The sequence below is a fragment of the Anastrepha obliqua genome, chromosome 1 (assembly GCF_027943255.1).
Source record: "Anastrepha obliqua isolate idAnaObli1 chromosome 1, idAnaObli1_1.0, whole genome shotgun sequence".
Taxonomy (NCBI): domain Eukaryota; kingdom Metazoa; phylum Arthropoda; class Insecta; order Diptera; family Tephritidae; genus Anastrepha; species Anastrepha obliqua.
The window spans coordinates 154,886,575-154,908,947 of NC_072892.1; positions in this window are offsets into that span (position 1 = coordinate 154,886,575).

Consider the following 22,373-nt stretch of genomic DNA (forward strand, 5'->3'; position numbering starts at 1 on the left):
ATTTTCTTGGTTTTCGGTTTTTTTTCGTTGTCCATTCTGTTCTTTGATGTTCTTTTTACTTTGCACTTTTTCTCGCAGTGTGAAACAATTTTTGGCAACGCAAAGGATGCATTTATTTATTACAAGCCGATATAAGCTGGGTGATTTATCTGGTGTTTGGTATTTGAATTATTGAAATTAAAATTTAATTTATGGTTAGGCGGCCGCAAAATGGAAGCTTTGCACTTCAATAAATTTGAGGGTCTTTCAGAAGTGGCGCCTAGATGTCAGTAGTGAATAGTTTCTAGGCGTTCCCTTTTCTATGTCAATCTTTGAAACCTTTCAAGCAGATAGCTGCACAATTTCATACGATAGAGCAAAGCGTTAAGATTATTGAAGCTTATTATGAAACTGGTCATTTTTAAGCAAAAAATGTCGCCAAATTCTTGGTTTCTTTGGTGGAACTAATCGCCGAATAAGCCGACAATTCAAAGGTTGTTAAAAAAAATCCAACAAATTGATTCTGTCGATGACAGAAAAAGGACTGACAAAACAAAACGGATGGGCATATAATTTTTAACGTCCGCTTTTGAAAAAATGGAATTGTCAGCATAGAAGCTGCGAGTTGACACCGATAGGGTATTTCTTAGGTGATCATATTACGGACTAATGTCACGCCAGTCATCCAGATGTAATTCGAGAGATGATACCAGAAATCGAGAGTTAAGTACCGTGAATACGGTAATGAGATAAATGCCGAAACTCGCAAAAATGTTCGAAATAATTGGAATAAAAAAAAAATTACCTACAGTAAAGCCAGGAATGTTGTTGGCTTCTCGCTATCTGTGCGAGTTGCATAGATAGAAACTACATCCCCAGATCTTGGAGAAATGTGAGAGTTAATTTCATACCCAAGGTAGGTTAAATTTCAAATGTATCCCCTAATGGTTTCAGGCCAATCAGCCTCTCATCGTTCGTTTTGCTTAAAGCCCTTGGGCGGCTGCACAAAATGTATGTACTATATTTCCTCGGAGGCGTTTATCGTTCGCTCAACGTGCCTATTGTAAAGGCAGATCGGTAGAGTCTGCCGTGCATACTATTGTAAAAGGGTTCACTGAGTTCCTCGAAATTGAGGGGCTCTTAATAATATCCTCCTCCGGCAATCACCAGGTCTCTGGATAAAATAGGGACGGAACCGAAAGCTTATCTATAAGATGCTTAGCAATAGAACGGTCACGGAAGAGTGGAACGGCGCCTCTTTCCGCCAGCAGGTGAGCAGAGGCACTTCGCAAGGCGTTGTTCTTTCGCCACTACCCTGAGTTGTTGTGCTTCACGACTTGCTAAAGGAACTGGAGAGGACAAGCTGCAAGGTGATTGCTTACTGGGATGACATGGCACTTATCGTCAGAGGAGAGTTTTTAGATGCTCTTATGGAACTGGTGCAGGGTTATCTGAATCTAGTTGTGAAATGGACCACAAATTGCGGTCTAGAATCCCCGCATTGGAAAGTCCTTTTTAAATGTACTTTACCTCCTTCAAAATGTGGGTATGCCTCAATAATGTAGAAAAAAATTTAGAGTTCTTGCTCTGGTAGAATTAAGCGAGTCCCATTTTATTCGTTTCATTCTCGAATTGCTTCATTTTGGTGATCCTGTCCCCCCCGCTGCCCTCTCATACATGAGAAATATCATACCAGTAAACGAACCATTCAGTCGTTAATGTTTATTTTCGAATGCTCGTCACTTAGTGAGCAGATAAGGTGCTATTGCTCTCTTACCAAGATCATCCGATTATTTCTGTATCGCCCATCGAAGCATAGGTTCTTAGGTGTCTAAGGCTAAAATAAAATAAATAATTGACGCGTATCATTCTGTTAGGTGTTTGGTCGAGCTCCTCCTCCTATTTATCGTATACTTCTTGCACGGCAAATGATTTTTATGAGGAGCTTTTTCATGGTAGAAATACATTCGGAGTTTTGACGTTGCCTACCGAGGGGCGACCGCTACTAGAAAGGAGTGTTTCGGCTACAGCTTCCACGGAATAATAGCTCATTTTTTCTGAGCCCTATACAGTGGCCACTATAACCGAATGGATTCGTGTGTCACTATAATTTGGAGTTCGAAACGTCGGGCACGAAACCCCAACTGATGGAAACCGTTTTTTTTATAGTGATAGCTTCTCTGCATGCAATGGCAAACCTTCGAGCATATTTCTGCCATGAAAAATTCATCAAAAAACAAAAAAAAACATCCGCCATTCAGAGTCGACAAATGCCCCTTTTTGTGTAATTAAATTGACGTCTCCTTGTAGAAATCAGATGATCCAAACTTAAATTCATTATGCTGATGTTATTTGTCGAAATAAGGCAAAAAAAAGCCGGATTGAGAGCTCAAAACTTTCAACTTTCTTGGATGATTGTTGAGAGGTTTTACTCCCCCAAAGTCCTCCCTAATATCTTTACTAATATTTCCACATGTACACATACATAAGTTTACGTTTATATGATTGCACTTATTTATCTTATTTACAGTCGGTACTGCTGTTATGGCTTTAACTGTTTTGTACTTCTTTTTTATTTTAATTTTTTTTTCTTTTTCTTTTCGGCAAATGTGTTAAATTTCCAATTGAGTTCCTGAGTTTTGTCAATTTTTAGTTGTGTGAAAGCATTTGGCACCAGCAGCAGCAACAGCAACAACTTCACCACCAACACATGTTAACAACAGGCGCGCAAGCAATAAAGTCAGTTAAAAATCAACACTCTAACAGTGTTGCGAAAATAGTCCCATTTCGAATTGACATCGAATGGTTAAAGCGTGCAACTGGCACTCAGTGACACAGCCAACCGCAATATTTTGTGGAATTTGGATTGACTTCTGGAGTTGTGCTGTTCGTTGCTGTTGCTGGCGCTGCTGCTGCTAGGCAATTGTTATAAATTACAATGTAAAATGAAACGCTCACAAATTCCGTCGTTTATATTTTTTTGTTGACAACTACGGATGAGCTCTGATTATCTCTGATTTTGTTTGATGTGGTGTGCAGGAGCGGCTGCTGAGGTTGGCGGTGATTTGTATGGCGCATGTGGTTTAAGTGCCCGCAATGGTTTAAGTGGCCGTCTGGCACTCCACAAGTAGCTATAAAGCGCCGTTTTGATACCATTATGAGATCCCCAACAGGCAGATATCTAAAGCCAGCTGGAGCTGTCCCTCTATGTTCCTATATCCTGGAACCCGAATTAGAGAAATGTTACCTGCACACCGAAGAGATTTGATATCCTCCTTACAGGAGCTTATTAGTTTCGTTCTATACAATGGCGTCGTCAGTGTCTTGATCGTGGCTTGACTATCGGAGTAAATGTTAATATCTCCCTCGTTCCCACGTTCCCTAAGCATTTTGAATGCCTGCACGATTGCAAAGACTTTTGCCTGAAAAATACTAGCAGTATTTGGCAGTTTAAAGGAGATAGATAAGTTGGCTGATTTAGAAAAAAAACCCTGCTCCGACTCCCGATTCCATCTTGGAATCGTCAGTGAAGACAGAGGTGCAAGTTTCGGTGCAGATTTTCCCCTCGATCCGATCCTGCCTATTTGGAAAGATTGCCCTAGCATGACCCTCAAACCCTAGTTTGCGAGTAGAGATGTCTGTTCGAAATTCGGAGAAATACGGTGTTAACAGCACGAAAATGCTACCATGTCTCTTGAGAGATTGATTGCCTCTAGAGGCCAACCTCCTTTAACCTGATTGCACTTTGGGCTGCGATGGAAATAACGTAAAAATCAATGGGAAGTAAGTGCAAAACGACGTTCGGGGCAGCACTGGAGCTTCCCTTCCGAAGAGCTTCCCACCATCCATACGGCAAAACCACCGCGTTGTACATCCACGGGATGACCTGTGACATATATTTGCAGGAGTAGAAGGCTATGCTGGCCTTCTTTACGCAATTTTCAATGTGTAGCTTCCAATGGAGTTTGGAGTCAAGTATCTCTTCAAGATACCCAACTTCCGACGAGAGCACGGGAGTGTGATTGTTTAATTTTGGAAGTCGAAAAGGTGGAGCTTTATATTTTCTGGTAAATAGCACCAACTCGGTTTTGTAAGAGTTGACTCAGAGGCCGCAAGTGGCCGCCCAACGACTCAGTACAGCCACTAATCTTTCTAAAATCTCAGCCATGACTGAGGGAAACGGTCCTGATACCATTAGGACCCAGTCAACGGCGTATGCTACTACCCTTATTTAACATTATCAGAACTTCGTCAATAGCCACTAGCTAAAGAAGGGGCGAAAGGATACCACCCTGCGGTGTGTAACGCCTTCTAAGTAATATGATTTTCCATGACCTTTCCAAAAAAAGCCATTGTTTGATCGTTGATCTCTTCGTTCGACTTAAATTTCTTGCCGCCGAGACAGTTCTTCATATTCTAGGAAAATTAATTCCTTACAGCTAAATCAGCAGAATATGCTGGTTAAAGCATAGTACTAAGTACGCGTTTTACGCGAAATGGCTGCTGAAATCCATACAAATTGCAATGCCGTGAAATATGAGTGAAATTTCATATGTAACTCACGACAAAGTAGTAGTACTCAGTTCCCGCAGTGAAACAACGTGCAACAAGCCAGCCACATTTTTTCGTACCTATTAAAAATTCACGTTATTTAAAATTGAGCCAAAACTGACAGTTCGTTTGCAAGGAAAGTGCTTAAGTTTTAATACTCCGAAGACATAGCATTTTAAACCGAAATGACTTCGGAAAGATAAATCTTCTTTATATTTTTTGTGTCAATATATAAGTATGTATGTCTGCTAATTTGAATATTATAGAATATTTTCAAGCGGACAGTCTAGTGTAGTCTTCATGAACGTTTCTCCTGTTCTATTTTCAGACGTCGACACCTATCACATTGTCAAAGTGCGCCAATAACTCTAATGCCACTCTCCGCAATCTTCAGTACAGCAAATTGTGGAGCAAATGCATAGTATTGTGGAATTAAGAAAAGTAAACAGGGCTCAGAATTTCTTGTTTAAACCTCTTTTGCAGCACTTGGAGACACTTCTGGAGTAGTTGCCGTAAAGCATGGCGAGTATGTTGGGGGGAAATTCGGACAAATGGGCTACGAGGAGGCCAAAGAAACCAGACAATTTGGTATGCAAGACAACTCGAATGAACTAAAACTTATTTCGATTTTGATAAATTTAAAAAACAAGCAAATAAATGAGCTGTTTCAATTTACTATATATTTAGATTTGATGGGTAGTAGTGAATGTAGTAGAACCTGTTAAAAAGAATACAATTAGTTACATTATTATGTTTAGAAACACTTTTCCTATTAAAATTTTCCAATTGCTTCTAATCGCATGTTCTTACATTTCGATGGTTTTCGAGAAAAGTGACATAATTCAAAAATACAAAATACTGAGTTGGGTCAGTTTTCTAGATAAGTGACGCGCCAATTCGATCACCTGACAAAACGACACTAACGCCATCTCTCAGAATTGCTTCAAGATTCGCTTATGACGCTTTTCCAGATAAAAATATATAAACTCTGTAGTTGATTTTTGCTTTTAACGGCAAAACTTCGAATTTGAGTTAATTTTGAGTTGTGTCGCTTTTCTCGAAAACCATCGATTTGTTTGTATTTCACAATCAATGTTGACATTTCACGGCTAGCCATTGTTAGTACGCCGGCTCAGAAAGTATTCGACCACCCATTGGTGGCAGCAGAGGAAAAGGAAGGTCTCCTGATGAGGTGGAGAAGGGCTGGGCTTGACTTATGTGTGTCAAACTGGGGCCGGTTAGCACGAGAAAGAAACTACTGGTGCGCTTAGTTAAATTGAGACATCGTGTAAAAGATGCATATTGACAAGCAAATCCATATCTTCCAATAGTTAGGAACCTATTGAGTTACTGTTGAGGAAGGTCTAGGAGATTTTCTCAAATATTGGGGTGTACCTGCAGACTCTTCTTTGACAGTTGCAACTTAGATCAGTTCATCAAGCATTGGGCCAGCACAAACAGATGCCATTTTGCTGCAAATTCTTTCTATCTCAGGGTGAATTAGCGATCACTAAATGGGCTACTGGAGCTATTCAGACTGCTTGGGCTTTGGAAAGGTTATTGAGTATCGTTTATGCTGCGCATAGTCGAAAGTATACAAAGGTTACCTTTTATATTTTGCGCCTTTACAATACACGCATAATTTGAGAGTTACCCAAAATAGAACTCGTGTCGATTGGTGTGAGAAATATTGAAAAAACGCAGTCGCGGTGGTTCAAAGCACGTCTATGGCATCGCCATAGGTGGCATCGAATCTTGGATCTATGCATATGAGACTGAAACAAAACAACAATCGATAGTTTAGGGGTTCCAAGACGAGCTTCATCTAACAAAAGTTGTTCGGGAAAGAAGCACCTCAAAGCAAATGGTCACCTTGGAAAATCTGGTCATGTCGCAACTGTGCCTCAAGCGACAGTCAATTCTGAGTGGTACACAACACGCTTTAGTTTGTCAGAAGTTTTCGAAGAATTAAGAAAAACCAAACGCCGAAGACGAATCAGAGAGTTTTTGAGCAATCAGAAGACCGAATTAATGGGTCATCTGCCTTACAACACTCATTTTGCACCTAATGATTTCCTTTTCTTAGCGAACAGCAAATATAAAATGCGAAGTCAAGGCTTTTCAACGCCTCAAGAAGCTGGTGAAGCATTTAATCAACTTATTTTGGAGGTGTCCATTTCTGAGTGCCAAATTGCTTTGAAAGTTCGTTCAAGCAAATGCCGAAGAAGAAGAAGAATTGACTTCCAAAGACATTATTTTCAAAAACAATAAAGCAATTGTGAGTAGTGAATTCTGAGTCCAAAATCAAATAGGGAACCCTCGTAATTTGGCTCGAAAACTTTACTTTTTTTTGGTGACTTTTTCGGCATCTTATTTTTCGCCTGAAAAACTCCTCTGAGTATCTGAAAATCTTCTTGCCCCTTCTCTTGGTGAGGCCATCTATGCAGTTCCTAGTGCCAGAGTAGTGGGCATCGAACGCCTAACACTCTGTTTATCCCACGATGTGCCATGCGCAAGTATATTAGTTTGCAGCAGCCGCCATAAATCCAAAAAAATCCAAACCACTAAAAAAAAAAATCAGAAAGCAAATGAAAAACTGTTTTCGCTTTACAAATTCGCTTCAATTCGATTTGATAGATGCATGCATATATGTATGTGTGTGTATTTCTGCAGCGAAATTAGATTTTGCATTTTTTACAACAATTTGTTATGATTCGCATAAAAATTGCGAAATTCACTGAGTGGGACACATTGTCGCGCACTGTTGCACTGTTGCATTGTTGCCGTTTCCGATGCCACTGCTTGTCACCAAAGCAATATTTGTCCACGTACATTGAGGAATATTTGAATAGTTTTGCTGATTTGGTGCATATTTTATACCTATACATCTGCATACAGACATCACAAGAGGAAAAGTTATTACATAGAAACACACACATGTATATGTATGGGTGTGCCGCCTCTGAATAGCTAAAATATTTAATATGGATGCACGTGGCATTTAATGCAAAAACTTGATTTTTCACAAAAAATGTAAATATATTATACAATATTACAATTCTATTATTATGTATGAGTGTGCGTTTGTTATGTGAAAGCGCGAAATTCGGTTAAATATATTTCGGAACAAGTTGGTGTGCAAAACTATTTTCATACTATGACTTCCTTCACTGAATGGCATATGTAGGTATGTGGTCAAAAATTTGCAGCTATGTTTAGAGGATCAAGTATTATGGGATTCGGATTTCAAAACATAATTTTTGTCGCTTATTTTGAAAATATGATATTTCGCAAGTTGATGACTAAGTTTTGCGTTTCGATAAGAAAACACACAGTTTTATGGTTTCAAATGCACTTTATTATGCAGTAGAGGCTCCCTGAACATCAATACAGCTGATCCAATGAGATTCCAATTTACGAATTCTATACCTGAAGTAAGAGCTTGGAAGATCTGCAAGATACGCATTCACAGCTCTTAGAACCTCTTCAATTGATGAAAAACGTTTTTCACGCATGAAGTTTTTTAGGGCTGTAAACAGATGGAAGTCGCTAGGGGCCAAATCTAGTGAATTCGGTGAATGCTCCAGCAATTCGGACTTCAATTCATAGATTTTAGCCATTGTCGAAATACTCTTATAACACGGTGCATTATCCTGATGAAAACGAATTTTTTTCTTTTGCAAATTGGCTCCTTCAGATTTTGGTATTCAGATTTTATTGCTTTACCAGTTTGGAAGTAGTCCACGAACGAAATTCCTTTCGCATCCCCAAAAAGTGGTCGATTTCTGGATGCGAACTCGTTCCGGGTTCCGAAGAACCACTCTTTAGTCTCTTGTTTTGATTAAAGATCATGGTGATCGACCCAATGTTGTTGAGAAGTCGCATTCGAATGTGTTTTTGTTCCATAGTTAGCGAATGCGACACCCATTGTGCACACAGCTTTCTGAAACCCAATCTCTTTTTCTTCTTCTCAGCATTTCAGTTCTTGGTGAACCATTGCTTCATTCGCAACCTTGCGCTAGCTGTCTGTATCCAAGCCTACATCCTTCTTCTGCCGCACGTTTAGCTTTCCAAGTTCAACTTCCATGTCTTCGAGCCATCTCTTTTTTGGACGTTCCCTACTTCGGCCTTCAAGAGAGCGTAATTAAACTGCCTTTCGAGTTGTTCTCTCTTTGGGCATTCCAAACACGTATCCAAGCCATCTTATTCTCTGAGATTTTATAAATCTTATCACAGTTTCGTTTTTCGCTAATAGTTCCTGATAGCTCGTGATTATATCTAATTCGATAGGTACGGTTTTGCCGTCTGGTCCATATATTATTCGCAGTATTTTTCTTTCAAATACCATTAGGTGATTAATGCCAGTAGTTTTTAGCGTCCATAGTTCGCTACCTTAGGTAAGCACGAGACGTATCCAGGTTTCGGAATCCGTAACTTTTGGTCGCGTGATAATACTTTAGACTGAAGCAGTCTCAAATTAGAAAAGTAAGACTTATTTGCTGCTAAACCTCTCTCATTTGTTTTCAATGATGTATCTTTATTGACTGGTATTTTGTTACCCAAATGGTAAACTCTTGTAGACTCTCGAATGCACAGTCTCCGATCAGCAGGTCAATAGTTCAGTCAAAATATTCCTAACACTCCCAATGAGATGCCTAGGGTCTCATGCTTCTACTAAATCTTTTTCAATCACTCGACGATTTTCCAATAAGATATCCTGTATTTTTTTTAGTATATCTGGTGCTGTTACTGGTTTTGGGCGTCCTTGACGTGGATCGCCTTCAACGCTTGTACGGCCACTTTTACATTCAGCAACCCACCTTTCTACTGCACTAATTGATTGCGAAAAGTCCTTAGACTCTTTCGTACGCACTCTTGCGTTCCCACGACAGTCGGTTCTACGTAACCGGAATTACATCCGGCCAAGGACTGTCACTTCAGCAGCATTCCCTGTGTATGTATAGGGAATGTTTATGCTGCTCCAACAACAACCACAACAACTCTTTCAATATTCGTTCCTAACTTTGCTCTTAAACCCTCCAAAAATAAAAATTCAATCACTGCACGATACTTTATTTTTTCCATTGTAGAAAATACTGTGGCACGTCGATACTAAATGGCTTGTAAACAAAGAATGAATTGACAGATTGAAATGAAACTTCACACACATTTTCATGAAGAGTACAACAACACAATAAAAAAAAAATTAGGCTATTAGCAATGCCCTCTCCTATCGAACCGCAATACTTGTTGAATAATGTACAATAGTATACTCAGATAATGCTGTATCCCTTTAAATTTGTGGGTGACTTATATTCAATGAGTACCAGTGAGTAAAGGTTAGAAACCCATTTTAGAAACCCATAGTAAACATGTATAGATATCACACGGAATACTATACTCTACAGTATAGCAGATGGATTGATGTATCCTATGACACTGAACAACAATTTGAGAGTCATTGTGTGCGAGTAAAGTGATTCCAACTCTGGATGAAGGACCCAGATTCATATAATAAAACCTCAAAATCGTTTTGCATTCTTTGACAAAATTTTATTCCTATGGCCATTTTAAATGTGTAGAATTTTACCTAAGTGTTTTTAGAATAAATAAAAAAAGAGTAAAATTACATATCGGTGAAAAATATATTGTTAAAGTGCACATAGTTAGTAACTTTTTATGAGGATTAATTTAGTAGAAAATTTTACCACATTACTTCTCCCAAGAAAGGGCTGTTTTGTCTCCTTTTTAGAAAGTCCAAATAAAATGCGTTCTTAGAGGGTCGAGATATTCTAGAAAATTACTTCTCGTAAAATTTTCCAAGTGGTCTCTTCAGTCACATAAACTTCCAGATTACTGCAGTGTATTACAGGCTGAGGTTATCGCAGTTGGAAGGAAAGCAGACCCAGCTTATGATACTACTGGGACTAACTCCAAAGTTAACTTTTACATAGATAGTCCGGCAGCCATTAAAGCAATTACATCGCTTAGTGTAACGTCCAAGACCATTCTTCAAAGCAGAGAGGCAGTAGAAGGGATGGTAGCTAATTGTAAGCTACATTTCTGTTTCTTTTGGGTTCCTGGAAGGAAGGGAATATAATAATGGAATGGAAGGGAATATAATAATAGACGAATAGCGAAAAACGGGGCTTCTCTATTCTCAAATGTTGTCAAGGAAATGCCAAGTCAATACGAATGTTATAAAACGAACTAGACAAAAACATGATCAGAATATTCAACAGAAGATGGGAGAGCTTGTCCACTTGCACTAATGCTAAGATCATCTGTAAACATGACGAAGGCAGCCATACTCGAATTATACTATGAATAACACGAAGAGATTATAGCACAATGATGGACGTACTGATGGAACATAGCCTAGTAGCAACGTATGCTTATAAAATAAGAATCTCGGACAGCGAGAAATGCAGAAAATGTAGGGATCAGGACTCAAGGGAAACTTGAGGGCATCTGATTTGCGAATGTCCTGCGGTAGTCTTAGTATCTGGAGGCAACAGTTTAATAGATTGGAAGATATCTCACCAGTAGATTGGAAATGCCTTGTTAAATTCGCAATAGAAACAAGCTCCATGGGGGTGGATGGACTACTTCATAACTAATGAACTCCATCTGGTATCGCTATGGACCGGACCGGTCTATACGTGACTGCTCGTCAACCAGTTTAACCTAATATAACTCCTCAGATAAAATTTTTGAACAGAGAATCTGTAAGTCCAGAACTAAACTTTCTTTCACTTTTCATGTGAAGTGAAGTTTACTTGAGAAGTAAACTAAGAAAATTAAAACAAACATTTTATAATTTTTAGATTTATTCAATGTTAAAAATTTTGGTACAGAGTTTTGTAAAGTGAAATATTTTGGGTTCTTTATAATATTTTTATATATTTTGCTGTTTCAAACTTAAGATAAAGAAAGTTTGTTTGTAATTTTTGAAAAAAACTCTGCCTCACATTGGTTTTATTAGTTATCGCCAAAATACTGCGTTAGAATCAAAGCGAATCTATTATTAATTATTACTATTATTAAATAAATTAATATAAAAAAAAAAAAATTATAATTTTTTTAAGTGAAATATGTTCGGTTCTCTGTAACATTTTTATAAATATTTCTTTATTTTTATTTTTTTTAGTATAAAATAAAAATTTTTCCAACTAATCTGACCACATGCAAAACAACAAAAGTCATGTGTATAACTAGCAACAAAAAACTGACTCAATCCGTACTTACGTTCTCGCGAAAGAACTGCAGAACTATCATAGGTATGCTAACATGTCATAATCTATTGGCTGCACCTACGAACAAGATAGGGATTGCTAACAGGGACAAATGCAGGAAATGCATAGAGGATGATGAGGGAACTTTAAACACCTTCTTTGCGTTCGTCCGGCATTATTAAAAACGCGTTTAAAATGCCTCGGAGCCCCATTGTTTGAGGATCTGGAGGACGTCTCAAAAGCGGGTGCCCCAGCTCTGCTTAGATGCGCCAAAAGCGTTGACATCCTACATAATGTCTACTTTCGGTATTCATAGAGGTCGGTCTCCATCTGGTATCGCTAGGGACCAAAAGGTCTATGCGTGGCTTATTGCCAATTAAATTTTTTTCTTTCTGAAAAGAATAAGAAAAATATTTGGTTGGGGGTGTTTTTAGAAAATTAAAAAAAAATATTTTTTTTCAAAAATTCGAAACGTAAATTAAGTTAAATTTTTTTCTTTCTGAAAAAAAATAAAAATTGTAAACGAAAATTATTTTTTTTTCTTAAGTAATAATTTTTTTTTAATTTTTTAAAAACGCTTCCACCCAAAAATTTTTTTTCATTAATATCTGTGACAATGCTCAGCAATCTCTGTAAGTTTCATAGTGGAATTCACATAAATTTTCGAGTTATATTCAAATACGTACAACGCACTAGTGAAAAATCCATACAAACTGCTAGCATACGGACTCAAATATTCGTCACTACGAATAACAGTAAGTAGATTCCCGGTATTTTTCACTGGTTCACTGAACGTATTTGAATATAACTCGAAATTATATGGGTATACCACTATGAAACTTTCAGAGTTTACTGAGTGTAATCTTAGCTATTTTTTAAATTAAGAAAATTCACCAAAAAATTTTAATAAAAAGCAAAAAGATTTTTACAAAAAATAAAAAAAATGTGATTATTAAAATGGTGAAGATATTTCACTCACTGCCAAAATTTTCAAAAACCAAAACTGAATTATTAATTTTGCGCCACCTTGTATTACTTTGTGCAACTGTATTGCTATACTTACATTAATGCATTTGCACTGATCATCCCGTTTAAGTTGTGAACCATTTGCTTGTGCGTTTTTATAACAATTTTTTTTGTTATTGTCAACGAGTGAATTATTAATCAGACAATTCTGGGTATTAGAGCACTGTACACACATACATAGTCACAAATACATATGCATCCACGCTTAACAGTTTTATTTTTGTGCACATATTTGTAAGCATTTGCTCTACCTGCTGTCCGGTGTAAGTTTGCTTCCTCCAAAAAAATCTATTTATCATTTAATGAAAACTTGACAACTGGGAGTGTCCGGTACCAGCTGAAGGTGGGTCAACTTAATCTTTTTGCACAAATGCTTCGATTTGTTTGTGTTGCAGCAAGACTGATGAGGAATTAAGAAGTGGGATAGCCGTAATAAGCTGCGCATGCGCAAGGTTTTTTAATACCTTTTTCTAAATAATTTTTGTACCCAAATTTGAGATTTCGCAATATTTGCAATAAAATTGGCCTGAAAAAATCATGCACCTATCAGAATAGAAAAACGTTGAATATGAACGACTTTAAGGCACAAAATTGTGTATTATAAGGTGACTCAAAATTAATCATCTAATTTTTATTATTATTATTTTTTTTTTAATCACTTTTTACTAAAAACAAACAATATTTTGAGTGATGAAAACCTTTATTTTGGTCTTTACGCGCTCCATTGTTTGTCTGTTCGTATACTGCAGTTCTCTATGTAGATACAGTCCACTCTCGTTAATTCGAAATTCGAGGGACTCTTAAAATATTACGAATTATCGAGTGTGTGAAATATTAAATAGTCCGAAATTTTTGAGAGAAAATAAATAAAACTTTGAATTATCAAGTGTTTTATTTAACTGCTAATGTTTTTCATATTCAAAGATCTCACTTATAATGGTTTGCTTCGAATCACATTGCTGCTGCTCAGACTATTCAATAATTTTTTTAAGGAGAAAAAGTGTCATTTTCATCAGTTTCGTTTTGTAGACAAAAGCTTTGTAAGTTATCGAATGAGGCTCTTGCTACCTTAACTGACACCTCTGCTAAAGGTTCTGATGTATCGTCTTCATCTTCATAGTTGCTCTTTTCATTCGTATCTGCCGCAGATAAAATGTCGCCATCGGTTAGTGATCTTGAGACAGCAGTTTGAGCAGCAGTATCTTCCTGCTTGTTCTTTATTATGGTTGAGAGGGTACTGAGAGGAATCTTAAATTCTTTTGCAACATCGCTTTTCTTCTCACCTCCTTGTTCTTTATTATGGTTGAGAGAGTACTGAGAGGAATCTTAAATTCTTTTGCAACATCGCTTTTCTTCTCACCTCCTTGTTCTTTATTATGGTTGAGAGAGTACTGAGAGGAATCTTAAATTCTTTTGCAACATCGCTTTTCTTCTCACCTCCTTCTACTTTTTCAACTAATTTCTTCTTTTTAGGACTTAGATTTAATACAATACTGTAAACCAACGAAGCTATTCGTGCGGAAGCGTGCGTCGAAATGTGCCTATGTTTTATGCGTAAAAACCTACCACGCACAGTAAAGGTATTTTAAGGGTGTCCCAAAATTCAAAGTTCTTAGTAACGCATCAAGAAAATTTGCAAATTTGAATTGTCGAGTGTTTGACTATATGAGTTCGAGTTATCGCGTCGTAGCAATGATGTTTTCGTTCGAATTACCGAGTGCATAAAAATGTATGGACATAATTCGAAATATAAAGAGATTTTGTGGGGGACTCATGATAACTTTGAATTAATGAGAAGTTCGAAATATCGCAGGTTTGAATTAACGAGAGTCGACTGTATGTAAAAATACGTTCTTGGCAGCTATGAAAAAATTTTTGTTTTGCACCTTTGTTTTTGCTTATTTCGGTGGATGCAATACGTTTTCCGTAATAATTTTGAAAGGCTTTCCAAATTCAATAAGAAGCGATGGTTTTAGTTAAAGAAGTGCAAATGTTTTGAATAATTTAATATGGCAAAACATTTTCTTGACAAACAGTATATACATACAGACACCTTGTCGTCGATATAGGTAAGTAGATGAAATGGTTGAAGTGCCAGTTTGGCACTGCCTAAATAGCATTAAAGCGCCGTTTTGATACCATTATGAGACCTCCAACAGGCAGATATCTAAGGCCAGACAGAGCTGCTGATATAATGGAGAAGATTAATTGGATTTAGGTTGGCGCACTGCCTCAGGCTATCGAAGAAAGGAGCTCCGAGTGATCTTAGTCGTCTAGCTGACAAACCCGGGCATTTACAGAGAAATTGAATGGCGAGTAGTCCAAAAGGCTTTCTGCGTCCTCCGTATATTGTACTGGGGCCAAAGGGTTTTCGAAATAGCGCATGAAGAAATGGAGCTCCTTTCTGCGCTTTCCTAAAAAATAATTTGTGCAATCCCCCTTTAACAACTGTCAGGGGGATGCCAATGCCCGGGTAGGAGGTATGTGGGACCGATTCAGTCCCCTTCCTAGAAAGCTCATCCGCAATTTCATTTCCTTCTATTTTCTTATGTCCTGGAACCCAGGCCAGAAAAATATTTCCTGCACACCAAGGAGATTTGATCTCCTCCTTACAGGAGTTTACTAGTTTCGTTCTGTACCACGGCGTTGTCAGAGCCTTGATCGCGCCTTGACTATCGGAGAAGATGTTAATATCTCCATCGCTCCCGCGTTCCCTAAGCATTTTGCATGCCCGCAGGATCGCAAAGACTTTTGCTTGAAAAACTCTAGCAGTATTCGACAGTTTAAAGGAGATAGATAAATTGGCTGATGTAAAGAAAGCCCCTGCTCTGACTCCAGATTCCATCTGTGCAGATTTTCCCCTTTGATCCAATCCTGCCTATTTGGAAAGATTGCCCAAGCACGACCCTTAAGCTCTAGTTTGCGAGTAGAGAGCTCTGTTTGAAGTTCGCAGGCACTGTATTCCTGCCGAAAATGCTACCATGCCTGAAAACGCTACCATTTCCCTTGAGAGATTGCCTCCAGAGGCCAACCTCCTTTAACCTGATTGCACTTTGAGCAGCGATGGACTCAGCTAGAATAGAGTACAGGATAATCGACTCTAGTTAATAAAGGCAATCGAGTATTTTGATATTTAAAATAATAAATTTGAGAGACAACAACCTGTTTGACAATTTTTCCAGCCCTACAGATAACAACAACATAAGAACTATTTTAAGCTTCGTGAAATATTAATTTCACATATAATTGGACCCATAGCCTTGCCAGCTAAAGCGTATATATTAATTTAAAATACAAATAATAATAATTAATAATAATAATAAATAAATTACAGTCGAAAGTCTATGTATAACCAAAAAAAAAACAAAAAAAAAACAAAAAAAAAAAAAAATTATAAAAAAAATAAAAATTAAAAAATAGTACATATGTTAATTGACTTAACTAGAAAACTATATGACTTCGGTATTTTTGTTTATTGTGTTTATAAATCAATTGATTTTTTCACTACGATTCCCACTTTTCTCTTCCTCAACTGGCCCTTCAAATAAACTTATCAAATCGCTAATATATTATATTACTTGCAAAAGCCAATGGAGATAATATTTAGAGGGCGAAAACTATAAATTGATCGAATAATTTGCCATTTATGGCAAAAGAGCAACAACAATGGTCCATGCTATGGGAACAGCATTGCCGCTGAACGAATAACAATGCAATATTAAGCCCAATCCAAATATCGAGGACGGTTGAGTTGAAAAGTGTACATACATACATATGTACATACTAAGGTAACGAATAAGCAGAGATTGAACGAGGATGGTTGCCAAAAAGTACCTACTAAAGAGCCACAAACACACACAGTTGGTAGTGGATGCTTGCCAGACAATATGAAGCGCAATAGTGCGATTCCACTGACCGCCTTCGCAGTCAAAATGCGGTCATACTCAAATAATACATACATACACAAACACACATATACTTAGTCCTGTCATAAGTTCTGTTGCAAGTTAACTCTGTTATAGATATGAAATTATAATACTTTTTTCTAATGAAGTTCATTTTACTTAATCATGTAAATATTAAAAATTGCGGCCGCCTTTGCCGAATGGGTTGGTGCGTGACTACTCTTCGGAACTCGGAGTGCGTTGGCTCGAGTCTCCGAGAAATACCAAACTGAAGAAAACGTTTTTTCTAATAACGGCCGCCCTCAGTAGGCAACCTCCGAGTGTATTTCTGCCATGGAAAAGTACCTCATAAAAATATCTGCAAGTATCTTCACATAAAATCATCCAGACGAACGCCACAAATAGGAGGAGGAGCTCGGCCAAACACCCAAAAAGGGTATAAGTGCCACTTATATAATATATATAGTGACACAAAAAATTTTAAAGTTTCATTCGAACTGGTCACCATTTGCTTTTACACAAGCCTTTAAACGATTTGGCCATTCAGCTACTGCAGCACGTACGGCTTCCATCGAACCAAAGATTGTTTGATACTCTCCAAATTGCAGTGAGGTCTTCAACAGGCCAGGTTTTCCAATTCTCACCACAAACTGTAGTCCAATGGATTCAGATCTGGACTTCCAGACGGCCAATCTTCTGCGGATAGGACCCCAGGAATATTATTTTTTAACCACTGCTGGGTGGCTTTTGCTTTATGGGCTGGAGCGGCATCTTGCTGGAAGAACCAAAGCTCTCCATTGAAGAGAGTACTGTTCAACTGTTTCATCACGCCTTCTAAGGCAACCTCCTGGCATATTTTTGCCTCGGTCTTAAACTCTTTTTCGTATAAATGAATAAGTGTAACTCTTTTACAAGACATTCCCCACCAAACCATTACGAAGCTGGGTGGTGGCCACGTTGAACGCTTGGAACAACATTTTTTGCCTTTTTAGAGGTTTTGGCATATACCTTTTCGTTTTGCTTATTAAAAACTTCCTCAACAGTGAAAATTTTCTCAACTGTATTAAGCTTACCTGTTGCATATGATCTTCAATCAGACCTCAACAACATCGCGGGATGGTCTGATATAGATTCTTATCAACTTCATCTTCAATTATATATTAAGAAATATTCCCATATGCCATTTCCTAAGTATAAGCATTTAATCTCTAACTTGTACTTTTTAAAGAACTTGCGTCTAAATACGCTTAATGAAATTGTCGACTTGGTCGTATCTAATATCTGGTCCCACTTTTCAGTGTTTCATAATCTTTTGAATTTTGTCATCGCCACATTGTATTCTACACTTGCCTTTATTCGACGTTTTGTTTCCGATTTACGGGTTCTCACATTTTAAACTCGCTATTTACTTTGCCTCGCGGTCTTCGGTCTTCGGTCTTCGTTTCTTCTCAGTTCTTTAAACTTCACTCATCCGAATCCTTCATGCAACGCATGGTGTGCATTACTAAATTTAAGGCCGTTACATACTAGAAGAATTAAACTTTCACTCTGCTTTGTTTACGATATTATAAATCGGACAGTTGACTCGCCTTTACTCTTATACCCATCATTTGAATTTTTTCAAATTATATAAAGTGTTTCAAATAAATAAAAGTAAGATTTGCATGGTACAAGAAAATAATGGTAAAATAGTTTAGTTTTAACCCTTTGCACTCGAGAGGTGAGTCTCGCTCACCACTTTGTTCGGCGCAGAAATTAGGTGCGCTGTGTAATTTATTTATGTTCATACAAAGAAAAATGACAAAGATTAATATAATATTTTAGAAATTATCTTAAAATATGAATATTTTATGTGTTACTTTATGTGAGTAATCTTTTAATTCAGTGGTAAGGCATTCACCAAAAGCGCTGCGAAATGCTTCGAGTTGCTGGTTATTCCGTGCTCAAGTGCAAAGGGAACTGAACTGAACACGTGAAAATATGTTGAATAGGTATACCCCACGAAGAGCTATTTCAGTAGTATCTAAATATAATCTTGCGTTTTTCTTTAATTTACGGCTTAAAACAAATTTTTTAATTTAATGGAGGTCAACACATCTCTGGATTTTTGAAAAAGATTTTAATTGGACTTATCACTTTTTACCTTCGAGGGCCTAAATTGAAGGGTGTTCATGCAATATTTAAACTATTTTTATTCATATCAGATATGTATTAAGATCACCTGTCTTAGCCCACTTCACGATCCTTGCAGGATACTGAAAGAGTGTGACTTATCAAAATCGGTAAGATTAAATTCGATCTTTATTCACATTTCGCATCCGATTGCTTTCTTCGCAGAGAAATAAATACAATAAATAATTGAACGTAATTGAACTAAACTTAACATGACTTTATTTAAAATAAATTGACTTAACATAATTTAGTTTGACTTAACTTAACATAACTTGATTTAAGACAACTTAACTTAAGACAAATTAATTAATTTATTTAATTTGACTTAACTTAACATGGCTTAACTTGGCTTGACTTAAAATGACTGAAATTGACTTAACTTAAAATAACTTTACTTAACACGGCTAACTTAACTTAGCTTAACTTAACATAATTCAACTTAAAATAATTTAGCATAACTTAACTCGAATTTACTTAACATAGCTTAACTTGACGGAATTTAACTTAACAAAACTTCGCCCACCTTAACATAACTTAACTTGAATTAATTTAACATTAATTTGAATTAATTTAATATAACTAAGCTTGACTTAACCTAACGTAACTTAACTTGACTTAACTTAACCTAACTTAACATAACTTAATTTGAGTTAACTTCAATTAACTTAACTTAACTTAAGTTAACTTGACCTAACTTAACATAACTTAGTTTGAAATAACTTAAATTGACTTAACTGGACGTAACTTAATTTGACCTAACTTAACGTAACTTAATTTGAATTGACATAACTTAACACAACTTAGCTTGACTTAACTTTTATTTGACATAGCTTAACATAACTTAACTTGACCTGACTTAACATTACTTAATTTTAATTAACTTTTCTTAACATAAATTAGCTTGGCCTAACTTAACTTAACTTTACAAATGAACTTAACTTAAACTTACTTAATTTCACTTCATTTATCATAAAACCAACCTGCTACGAGTATATATTATATATCTTCGTACATTAGGGTGATTCTCTCCCCATAAGAAAAATGTTTCTTTTTTTCATCGGAATTATAAAATAGGTTACATTTTAACACTTCCGCCCAAAATGTTTCGGAAAATGTTTAAGATTTACGAGAACTGAAACGGTTTCAAAATACCCTCAAATATCGATTTTTGTTTTACAAGTTAAATAAAGTTTTAAAAACCATTTTTCCAAAACATCATTCAGATGATGGAGAAAATACATAAAATCGGATTATTGTGATGTCGTTGATAAAATTTCCAAAAATGTGTATGCATATCTTTTAAGTTTGAGGTAGCTTTTAAAAAAATTTATATAATAAAAAAATAAAATTATTATAAAAAACATTAAAATATTTTATAAAAGAAAAAAAAAACAATTTTATTTATTAAACACTCGACTTTTGAAGGTGTTTTCAAATCGGTTCAGCTCATGCAAATTTTATTATTTTTCCGGCATTATTTCAGCGGCGGTCTTAATGTAAATAAAATAAATTTTATGATTCCTGTGGAAAACCCGCAAGTTTTTATATGGTGAGACACCCTAATGAGCATACGTAGGTCAATTATAGGCCAATATTTTTATTGAAGAACTGTTCATTTTAAGGGCCATTTAGTACAACTCGCTCGCAAATATTTGTTATTCTGAATTTAAACTCTGACTTTGGTATCAAGCAAGCGATTTATGCGTTTTTAAGTATAAAAAACGCTATTTTTACTCAGAAAACTGTGTCTGCATTAAAGTTAACAAATTTGCTAGTCATAAGCCGCGTCATTTACGGATAGTATGGAACTAGTCCTGTTCCAATTGTACGGTACTATTGAGTACTGAAAGAAAAACTTGATCCAGAAAGGCTGCTGCATGTGCATGTTTGCATGTATCTATGTAAGAATGTAAGTACGTATGTATGTATGTATGTATGTATGCATGTATGTATTTGTGTGCCTTTTGCGCGTTCATTTGTACCGATCGACATTGCGGTACTTATTTGCGTTCGGCACATGCTATGCCAATACACGATACGAGTACATGTGTATGTGTGCTTGTTTCTCCATTGTTATTGCTGTTGTTCTTTTGCTTGTAACCGCGATAGCTCCAGTCATCCAACGCTTATCGGTAATAGATTTACTTTTTTCCATTTTTTCACAGTAAATTCGCCTAAGAGGAAAACAAAGCAACGTATATAGCAACAACAGCAACAACAAGAACAATAGCAGTAGTAACTGCATTGGATACAATTAACTGGCACGGAATTGAACAATTGGCAGTTGCCGTTCCTGCAACCGTTTTTCCACCTGTTTCTCAATAACCGACTCACTTTTGTTGCGACGTACCAGTTATGGCAGTGGTTGCTATTGTTTTTCTCAATTTTTTTCTTATTGTTGCTCGCATTTTTCTATTCGTTAGCCAATATTATAGCTAAGGCTTTTCCAACATTCCTTTGTTTTGTTTTGCTGTTTTTCGTTTTTTTTGTTTTCTTCTTTAGCTATTGACGTTGCTTTTGCTCTCTTTGTTATCCGCTGTCGTATTGACTATCAGGTTGTCGTGTTGTTGCTTTTGCATTGGATTATTGTTTTGTATGGATTATTACCGCTTTGCGGCATATCGTTTTGGCTAATTTTATTGTTATGTTTTCACTACCAACAAAAATTTTGTATTGGTTTAATGGAAAGAAAAAACAAAAGCGCCTAACGGTTAATGGAAAATTTGTACATTCTTCATTGCATCTATTTCTGTTGCAGTAGACTTGAAGCAAAATGAGTGTAAGAAGAAGATGCATCATGCACTTCCTCTATGTGGAGGTAAGGTTATATAATTTTTGGGGTTGGATATCTGAATTTTGGAAAACTATATAGTGAACCACAAAGAGCAGGGCGTATGAGCAATTAACGTTTATCTCGAATATCGGGTAGGAGAATATTAATAACTGCAGCGGTTAGGTAAAGTCTATGGAACACTTAATCACCAACTGTGAGGCCTTAGGCCACAGGAGGCATAGAATCCTAGGCTAATACCTCCTAGGAGAGGAATACATACAATTGTTCCCTCCAAAGGAGCTGGTTCGATTCCTCGGTATACTAAACAATTATAACTAAGTAATTCAGGCCGCACAATAAATCAGTTTGGTCGCAGTGCATAAAAGCCTTAGGCTAACCCGTACAACCATTACCATTACCATTAAGTAAAGTTGAAATCCAATAGTCCAACAATCTATAAACGGTAACCGACGAAAATAGCTATCGACTGTTGGGAGTTCTGACCGAGTTGTCTTCTCGTTATCCCTTTCTGAAGAGTAAACATTCCATTATCTTCTTGGAACTACTAGCTTAGTTCATCTTTTCACCAAAAATACAAGTAAGAAATGAACTACATTACCAATTTCCGAACTTACACCTCTGTCTTCACTGACGGTTCCAAGATGGAATCGAGAGTCGGAGCAGGGTTTTTTCCTAAATCAGCCAATTTAACTATCTCCTTTAAACAGCCAA